Here is a 10,086-nt window from a genome sequence, read left to right on the forward strand (position 1 = left end):
TAATTGAATATTAGATGCATAATTAGTTGATTCCATGCAGTTTCTCTGTTCTTTACATCAAGCACAAGCTTCTAATGTGTAGCTTAAAAGCTTAACCAATATGAAACTGTCCAGCGTCTTTTATTAAAAAATATCTTACTAATTGATATTATTTAATAGTACAAAAGAGAGTTCATGAAAAAGGTGGATAAATTCTTGCTCTGCCGTTTTCCTGTCATCACTTGGAGGTATAATTCAATGTCAATTCCAACTGGGATTTGATCTTGCAACCCTCTGAGTGTCCAACACTTAACTTCAGTGTATCATCTATAGCACACGTTTTACCTTTAAATAAACCACTGCTTGGTTTGAAGGTTAGTCCCGGTGAGATTTCATATGTCCTACAATAGAGACCTCTTATTTCAGAGATCCTCAGATCAGCAAAAGCCTTTACCCTGCAGGGAGCTCTGGTCACCCACAAGCTACTGCCTTATAGTATTTTAATTTAACAGCACAGTAGGCAAGTCTTGTAATTTCATTTTGACTGTATAGCAGATTTTTACATCGTGTATGACTAGATGGAGTCAGAATCAATGTTCAGCGATTGTGTGCTCACCAGGTGTGTGTGAATTAGCTGATGTGTATGGCCGCAGACTGACCCTGTCGGCACTCTTTCCATGTTGCTGCTACAGGGCTTATTTCTGCTGCCTCTTTGCTATTCTTGTCCTCGGACAGGCAGTGCATCATGGATCTGCTTGTATTTTCTCTTGGGATGCCTAAAATACAATGTTCAAAGGTTCGTCTTTCTTCTGAATAGCTCTTTGTCCCTCATGTGTCCTGTCAAGGTTTGCAAAAACTGCAAACAAACTGATCTTTTCTAGAAAAGTTTACATTATGATGACAGGATAGTTATTTGGCCACGCAAACCATTAAATCCATTAAAAGTGTAAGTGTGTGTATGAATCATGAAAGTGTTTATCATAAAAAAAATGTTTTTTTTATACTAATAAAAGGTATTATATATATATATAATTATTTTTATTTTTTTTCAGTTTCATTTTGTTTAATTATGTAGAGCAAAGTCCTTTAAGGGTATTCTATAGTCAGTTGCTCCATTTAAAAAAAAAAAAAAAAGGTGATCAGATGGATCTTGTATCATCCTGAAGGGTTTTGTTTTGAGATAGTAAGTGGCTGACTGTGCATTATCTGACTTATTACATGCCTTCTTAAGTAATAAATAAATAAATGGACCTGAAATATTGATTTACGTCAAAATAATTTTATTAAGAGAGAAGACAGACACTGTGGGTTGATACGAAAGACACAAAGACACAAAACTAGCATACAGTAGCATGTAAAAAATAAATAAATAATAGATTTAAAAAATCTAATTATACAGTTATAACAATCATTATGCAAAAATATTTGACCAATCAGTATTCCAGAAAGATGTGTTTTAATAAATAATTAATCTATATACAGTTAGTCTACAGTGATTACAGACGCTTTGGTCTTTCAAATTTGTTTTTGTTTAAATTTAGATTAGTCTGTTTTAATTTGCAGCTAATAGCACATTTTCTATTATTAATGCAGTGCTTGCTAGGAAAACATTGTATTGAAATCTCGCATATTTCTTCATCTGCTTCACACTAATCTCCAGCTTCTATGTCGATAATTTCAGCCTTTTTGTTGTTGTTGTTGTTGTTGTTTTGTTTACCGTTCTAGGCTATTTAACAAAGTAAAAAATTTGTCTTACTTCGTCTTACTCCTCCTGATGGAGCGTTCAACACTGGCATTGATCTTTGAATCCGTGGCCTTTGACCCGCCTGCCTTTAGCTGCTAACGTTTGCTTCCTTGCAAGCACTGTTATTTTCTTCAAGAAATGCAAATGTGGTTCTTAAGTCATTCTTTATGCAGGTACTCAGAATATATTTGAATGTAAGTCCAAACATATCTCTCTCTCGCTCACTTGCTCTCTACAGAAATGAGGTCCACCCAGGTGTTCATTAAGGCCTGATCGATTAATCTCTGGCTAAGCTGATATCATATTTCCCTCATAAAGTGCTCCTGATGAGCGGCATTATTGAAAAGTGTAGATGTGGATGAGGAGCAGTAGGAGCCTTTTCTGCTTACAGTACAGCATAATGAATAATGTGATATTGCTTTATAAATATGTGCATAGCCTAGCTGTGCTAGCTGATGTGAGACCCTGTGTAAAAAGCATTGCATTTTTGTCAATGTTTGTGATGGAGAGTAAAACAGGGTCGGATTTATTTGACTCATACTCATTGGGGATTGTAGAATTAAATGCTGAAGACATCAGTCCTTGCCATAGGGCATTTGTGTTTGCATTTTCTGAATATCTGTTTAGGTGTGTGCATGTCTGTGAGCTGCTCTGTTTTATGTTAGTGTCTATATGATTAGACAAGTATTAAGGTCAAGTATTGAGTATTATGAAAGTTGCTGCTGCTGGTGGCTGGTCATTCTCAGGAAAACACTGCCATTTGTGTGTCACTGTTACTTACGAGATAAGAATATAAGAATAGCATGATATAGATACTAAGACTAGAGAGAGAGAGAGAGAGAGAGAGAGAGAGAGAGAGAGAGAGAGAGACGTAAAATAAGATGAACAAGAGACTGAACTTACCATTTAAATGTTTGTGCTCAGTAAGATTTTATAATGTTTTTGTAAGATTTTTTTTTTTTTAATTCTTACCAAGGCTGTATTTGTTTGATCAAAAATACAATAAAAATAGTAATATTCTGAAATATAATATCTGTTTTGTATTTTAATATAAATATAATTTATTCCTGTGATTGCAAAGATGATATACCTCAGAAACTATATATGTATAAATATGCTGACTTGGTGCTCAAGAAGAATTTATTATTAATATAAATGTTGTAAAATGTTGTCTTTTCATGACTTCACTTTTGATAAATTTAATGCATCAATTCCTTGCTGGAATTGTCTAAATAAATAAATAAATAAATACTGACCCCAAACTATTGAACAGAAGTGTACGGTAAGAATACATCATAGTGATTTCTTAACAGAAATACTATTTACTAACTAACTAATACATAAATAAATATAAATATAAAAATACAGAAATTATATTTGGCACAGAACACAATAATATTGCAAATATATTTATTATATACATTAAAATGTGGTGTGGTGCATTTTTTGCTTATTCAGATCAAAAAAAAGAAAATCTAACTCTAACCAGGTTGGCACAAAACATGTTTTGAAAGTACATGGTTATTGATTTTTTTTTTCTTTCTTTCCCTAATTGCAGTTTGTGATTTATTCCAAGGAACACAGAAACTGTGTGAGGCTGCGATAATGTGCCTAGTCATTTATTCAAATTATTTTAAAAATAATATTCATTATTTTTAATATTTGGGGGACATTAACTCCTTATAGTCCCTCAATGGGCAAAATGATTTAAAAAAAATGATTTATCAGAATAAAATAATAATAATAATAATAATAATAATTATAATTATAATAATAATAAAAATCTTTAATTGGTAACTTGGTAACTGAAAAATAAAATTGTAAAACGATCAGATTGCTCTGTTGAGTGAGAATAACCATAGTACTGTACTCTATAGGGATTATGTGTGCTGATGACATTTTGGGGGGCCTTTTAACTGTAATAAACAAGAAAGTGGGGGAGAGAGTGAGGAACCGGACACCACACAGGACAAATCTGAACCTGCGTCCCTCTTGTGTGCTCATGTTTGCTTGCTTTTTGCTCTCATTCACATTCCTCCCCCTCTCTCTCCATCACATGCTTTCATGCTGAAGATAGTCTTTCTGGTTAGTGGCGTGCCTTGTGATGAACTCCAGAATGAAAGGAGATAAGAGGAGCCCGACCTCCTACAATCACTTACTTGTTGGGATGATCTTCCCCAGCTCTGGCAGTGTCTGTGTGGGATAGTTGGGCCCAGAGGAGGGGGCAGATTGGCTGATAACATGTCTTTGTCTGTGGTCATTCAGTGTTTCACTGATATCTCTTGACCTCGTTTTTATCTGGGTGCTGTGCCTGTCTGACATTTCATGGTTCCGACCTCCTCTTTAACCCGCCCAAACCCCCACTCCCGGCTGCCATGTGACTGGAGAAAAAGCAGATATCTTGTTCTTGGTATTTGGAGAATTTTGAAACTGAACTCAGAGGTTTTCCACTGGTCACCATTACATTCTCAAAATGACAATGATGTGTTCAGAGACCCTTCAGGACATAATAGCCAGAACCTCAAACAACACAGGAATGTTCTCAGAGAAATGACCATGAATGTAAATTTGTCAGTTCTCTAAAGGCCATTTCACACTCTTCCATCTTTTTAGGATCATACAGTGTCATATATAATTAAATATATATTAAAATTTGTATTTAAATTAGTGCTGTCAAATGATTAATCATGATTAATTGCATCCAAAATATAAGTTTTTTTTTTACATAATATATGCGTGTGTACTGTGTATATTTATTATGTATATAAAAATGCACAAATATAACTGTATATATTTTACAAACATTTACATATATATATATATATATATATATATATATATATATATATATATATATATATATATAAACAAAACATATGTTCTTATAATATTTACATGCATGTGTGTATTTATATATACATAATAAATATACACAGTGCACACACATATATGATTTAAACAAAAACTTTTATTTTGGATGCGATAAATCGTTCAACAGCACTAATTTCTATTAGTAGTATATTTAGTTAGTTTAATTGTAGCTTAATATAAATTGTGCTTAAATATGTTTTTTTACAAAATTCAGACTATATCAGTGCTATAGTTTCATATATATAATTTGCATACCTTTATTTACACAATTTAATAAATTGTTCACACATATGGATTTATATTTATTTATTTAGTCATTAAAATTTTTGGATTAGCCTTTAAATTATTTGGATAACCCATCTGTCATTTAGTTTTTTTTTTTTTTCTATTTATGTATTTTATGTTTATATTTTATAAAGAACTCTTTTATGCTCATTATGGCTGTATTTATTAAATCAAAAATACAATAAATATTGTGAAATATTATTAAAATTTAAAGTAACTTTTCTGTTTTAATTTTAAAATGTAATTTATTAAAGCTGAATTTTCAGCATCCATTTCTCCAGTCTACAGTGTCACATGATCCTTCAGAAATCAGTTTAATGTGCTGATTTGATGGTGCTGGTGGTCAAAAAATATTTCTTATAATCAGTGTGGAACATTGTGCTGCCAAAACATTTTGTGGAAACTGTGATACACTACCATTCCAAAGTTCAGGGTAAAGTAAAGTAATATAAAGTAAAATAAAACAAATACTTTTATTCAGCAAGAACATATTAAATTGAAAACATTTATAATGTAACAAAAAAATATATATATAAAATAAATGCTTCTGAAGGATCATGTGACACTGAAGACTCGGGTAAAGGCTGCTGAAAATTAAAATAGAAGTTATTTTAAAAAAATTCACAGCTGGAGCCTTGCATCTCAATTTGATGTCAAATATTAGTCAAGAGTTGACCAAGATGCTGTAACATCACTTCTTGGCAATTTCTTCCAGTGGTAATTAGGTTAAAATAGGAAGTTAATCTCTCACTGAAATTAGGATTAATGTATATGTAGGCCAATATGTTTGACGTTCAATATATATCAAATCAATGTCATGTCAAGTTTTTGACATCAGTTTGACCATATTTGACCTGTCTTTATGGTTGATTTTTACATCAATTTTTGACTTTTCAACATCAATTTCCCACTGGGTTGTAGTATTTCATTTTACTATTTTACTGTGTTTTTGCAGCCTTGCTGTAGTGTAAATATATGTGTTTAAAAAAAAAAAAAAAAAAAAACCCTTACTAAATCATTAAAAAATCTTATCATCCAGTGGTGTGGATAAACCCCACAAATGAACAAATGAAGACTAAATGGAGTCCTCATCTTTATTTAAAAGCCATCAATCTGTTACTGTGAATCCTCATTGTGTCTGTTTTGCGCAAGTGAAAAGTAATTTCTACCATTACTTATCCTCTTAGTAAAAAAGAGTGCTTGATTATTTTTGTTGCCGATTAGTCATGTGGGAGGTTTCCATTCAAAGCATTGGTTTTTTTTTATTTTTTTTTATTTTTTTTTTTTATTTTTTTTTTTTGCTGATTTTATCCATGGCATAAAACTGGGTGGGGTTTTTTTCTTCTTCTTCTTCTTTCATTTTTCCCCCCTAACAGCCAATCAGGAACACTGGAGAAAAGGCCAGAGAAGTTTAATGTTCAAAACAGCTCTCTAATCACAGTCAGTGTGGCAGGACTGAATAAACATCCGCAATCAAGAGTCTTTCATTCTCGTGCTTATCATTTCAGACCAAGAAGCAAAAAGATGTTCTGGATTGCTTTGAATGAAATTATGAGCCTGTGATCTAATGTGTGTTATATAATAAGATGGCGGCGGCGCGTCCACACGCAGCGGCTTCTCTCTGTCCCGACAGAACGGTGTTTTCGTGTTTTTTGTCTTGTGAGTCGCAGTGTTTTTTGTACGTCGTCATCGCGTCTATCTGTCTTTAAGCGCGCATACAGTCGTGAGTTTCTGCTGGATGTCGGCAGAGCCGCATTTTTAGAGTTAAACTCCGCGCACGCGGAACTGCTGCGAGATCTCGAACTGCTCCGGAGGCCTACATCATCACCGCGACCCCTCTACTGCATCTCGCCCACAGCGGAGGCGCCACAAGCGGCGTGAGAGGAAGCAGAAGAGGGGTAAGCGCGGAGGTATCCGGGCTAGGCTAACGGCTAACCCACACAAGCCATCCATCCCCACCGTCGTACTGGCTAACGTACGCTCTTTGGACAATAAACTGGACTACATCCGATTACTACGTTCAACTCAGAGGACTGTAAGAGACTGTTGTGTGTTTGTATTCACGGAAACATGGCTCAGCGACAGCGTTCCGGACTGCGCCATTCAGCTCGACCAGCTGACGTGCTATCGAGCAGACAGAGCTCGCGTCGCGGGAGGAAAAACCCGCGGCGGCGGGCTTTGTGTTTACATCAATGACGCGTGGTGCCGCGATGCTGTTGTGATCTGCAAACACTGCTCAGCCCTGGTGGAGTTTATGATTATTAAGTGCCGGCCGTTCTATCTGCCGAGGGAATATACTGCCATACTGCTCGTTTCGGTTTACATTCCCCCGAACAACAGCAACAGCAACAGGAACGATGCACTAAATGAACTGTACCAGCACATCAGTGAGCAGCAGACAGCACACCCCGATGCTTTTCTCATCATAGCTGGGGATTTTCAACCATGCTGACTTAAAGAGTGTTTTTCCTAAAATACACCAACACATTAACTTTCCAACAAGAGGTAAAAACATTTTAGACTTTGTTTACACCACACAGAGAGGAGCTTACAAAGCCCTCCCCCTCCCCCACCTCGGTGCCTCAGACCACATCACTGTCATGCTAATGCCCGCATACAGACCGCTCGTTAAAGTCGCCAAACCAGTTCAGAAACAGATTCAAGTGTGGCCACCAAAGGATCGTCTGAGGCTCTTCAGGACTGCTTTGATACAACTGACTGGAATATGTTTAAGCAGGCTGCCACTTATAATAACTCCACTGACCTCCAGGAGTACTCGGAGACTGTCACTGCCTACATCACCAAGTGTATTGAGGATGTAACAGTCACAAAAACCATTACTGTCCGGGCCAACCAGAAGCCGTGGATGACAGGGGAAGTCTACAGACTCCTGGAGACGCGGAACGCTGCCTTCAGAGCTGGAGACGAGGGGGGCCTGAGAACAGCCAGGGCCAACCTATCCCGCGGCATCAGAGAGGCTAAGAGACAGTACTCCAGGAGGATAGCCCATCAATTCAGCGACAGCAGGAGACACTCGGAGCCTGTGGCAGGGGATACAGACCATTACGGACTACAAGCCCCCACAGCGGACCTGTGACAGCAAAACATCTCTCTGCTGAACGAGCTGAACACCTTCTTCGCTCGCTTTGAGGCACAAAACAGCTCCACTGCACAGAAGACTCCACCTCCTCCCAGTGACCAGGTGATGATGCTGACCCCAGACAGCGTGAGGAGATCCTTCAGCAGGATCAATGCACGCAAAGCTCCGGGTCCTGACAACATTCCTGGGCGTGTACTGAGAGACTGTGCAGCAGAACTCACTGATGTCTTCACAGACATTTTCAACATCTCACTTAGTCAAGCTGTTGTTCCCACATGCTTCAAAGCTACCACCATCATTCCAGTCCCGAAGAAGCCATCTCCATCATGCTTCAATGACTACCGTCCTGTTGCACTTACTCCCATCCTCATGAAGTGCTTCGAACGGCTAGTCATGCACCACATCAAGTCTGCCCTCCCCCCCTCCCTGGACCCATTCCAGTTTGCATATCGGTCCAACCGCTCGACCGATGATGCCATCTCAACTACCCTCCACTCAGCACTCACACATCTAGAGGAAAAAGACTCATACGTCAGAATGCTGTTCATAGACTTCAGTTCAGCATTCAACACAATCATCCCTCAACAGCTCATTCACAAACTGGTCGAGCTGGGGCTCAACACTTCGCTGTGCAACTGGCTGTTGGACTTTCTGACTGGAAGACCTCAGGCAGTACGTGTCGGCAGCAACACATCCAGCACCATCACACTGAACACTGGGGCCCCCCAAGGATGTGTGCTGAGCTCCCTCCTCTTCACTCTGCTGACACACGACTGCACACCGTCACACAACTCCAACCTCTTCATTAAGTTTGCGGATGACACGACTGTGGTGGGTCTCATTAGCAACAGAGATGAGACAAACTACAGGAGCGAGGTGAGCCGCCTGGCCGGGTGGTGCAGTGACAACAATCTCTCTCTGAACGTGGAGAAGACGAAGGAGATTGTTGTGGACTTCAGGAGAACGCACACTCAGCATGTTCCTCTGACCATCAACGGTGCGACTGTGGAGAGAGTGAGCAGCACCAAGTTCCTGGGTGTGCACATCACAGAGGACCTCTCCTGGACCGACAACACCGCAGCACTGGCCAAGAAATCACAGCAGCGTCTCTACTTCCTCCGCAAACTGAGGAGAGCCAGAGCCCCACCCCCCATCATGTACACCTTCTACAGAGGCACCATCGAGAGCATTCTGACCAGCTGCATCACTGTGTAGTATGGCGCCTGCAACGCGTCCTGCCGGAGGGGTATGAAACGCATAGTGAGAGCAGCTGAGAAGATCATTGGTGTCTCTCTCCCCTCCCTCCAGGACATTTATGGAACCCGTCTCACTCGAAAAGCCCTCTGCATTGCAGGTGATCCCACTCACCCGTCACACAGCTTCTTCAGTCTGCTGCCATCAGGGAGGAGACTGCGGAGTCTCCAGGCCAGGACCAGCAGACTGAAGGACAGCTTCATCCATCAGGCTGTCAGGAAGCTGAACTCGCTCCCGAACTTACCCCCCCCCGTCCCTCTTCTGCCTCAGGCACCACTGAACTATGAAACCCCCCCCCCCCCCCCCCCCCCCCCCCCCCCAGGTCCCACATCCCCAGGTCCTTCCACCCCCCCTCCCTCTAACATACGAATGTCATGCACCAGTCACTTTGTGCAGCAGTGGTCTGCTCACTACCTCATTCACCATGGATCTGACATCATTCTACCTCCTCATCAGTCAGTTTAATAAAATAACTGCTTCTGAGCCCTTTGTCACTTTGTCACTTTTAATCAGACTGAATAAGCTATTTTTTTATGCACTAAAAATCTTTTTATCTGCACTGTTTGTTCACTGGTTTGCACTCTATCTGCCATGTGCCTTGCGCTGCTTTTATTTAACCTTATTTTTATTTTATTTTTTCTATTATGTCTTTTTTACATTCCCTTATTGTATAGTTTTTTATCTTATATTTTATATTTGATCTAGATTTTTAAGCTCTACTGTTAGTGTTATCTGTATGCACCGGGGGTCTGAGAGTAACGCAATTTCGATTCTCTGTATGTATGTACTGTACATGTGGAAGAATTGACAATAAAGCAGACTTGACTTGACTTGACTTGACTATAGAGAGAGA

Source organism: Cyprinus carpio, chromosome A1, assembly GCF_018340385.1.
Source record: "Cyprinus carpio isolate SPL01 chromosome A1, ASM1834038v1, whole genome shotgun sequence".
Taxonomy (NCBI): Eukaryota; Metazoa; Chordata; class Actinopteri; order Cypriniformes; family Cyprinidae; genus Cyprinus; species Cyprinus carpio.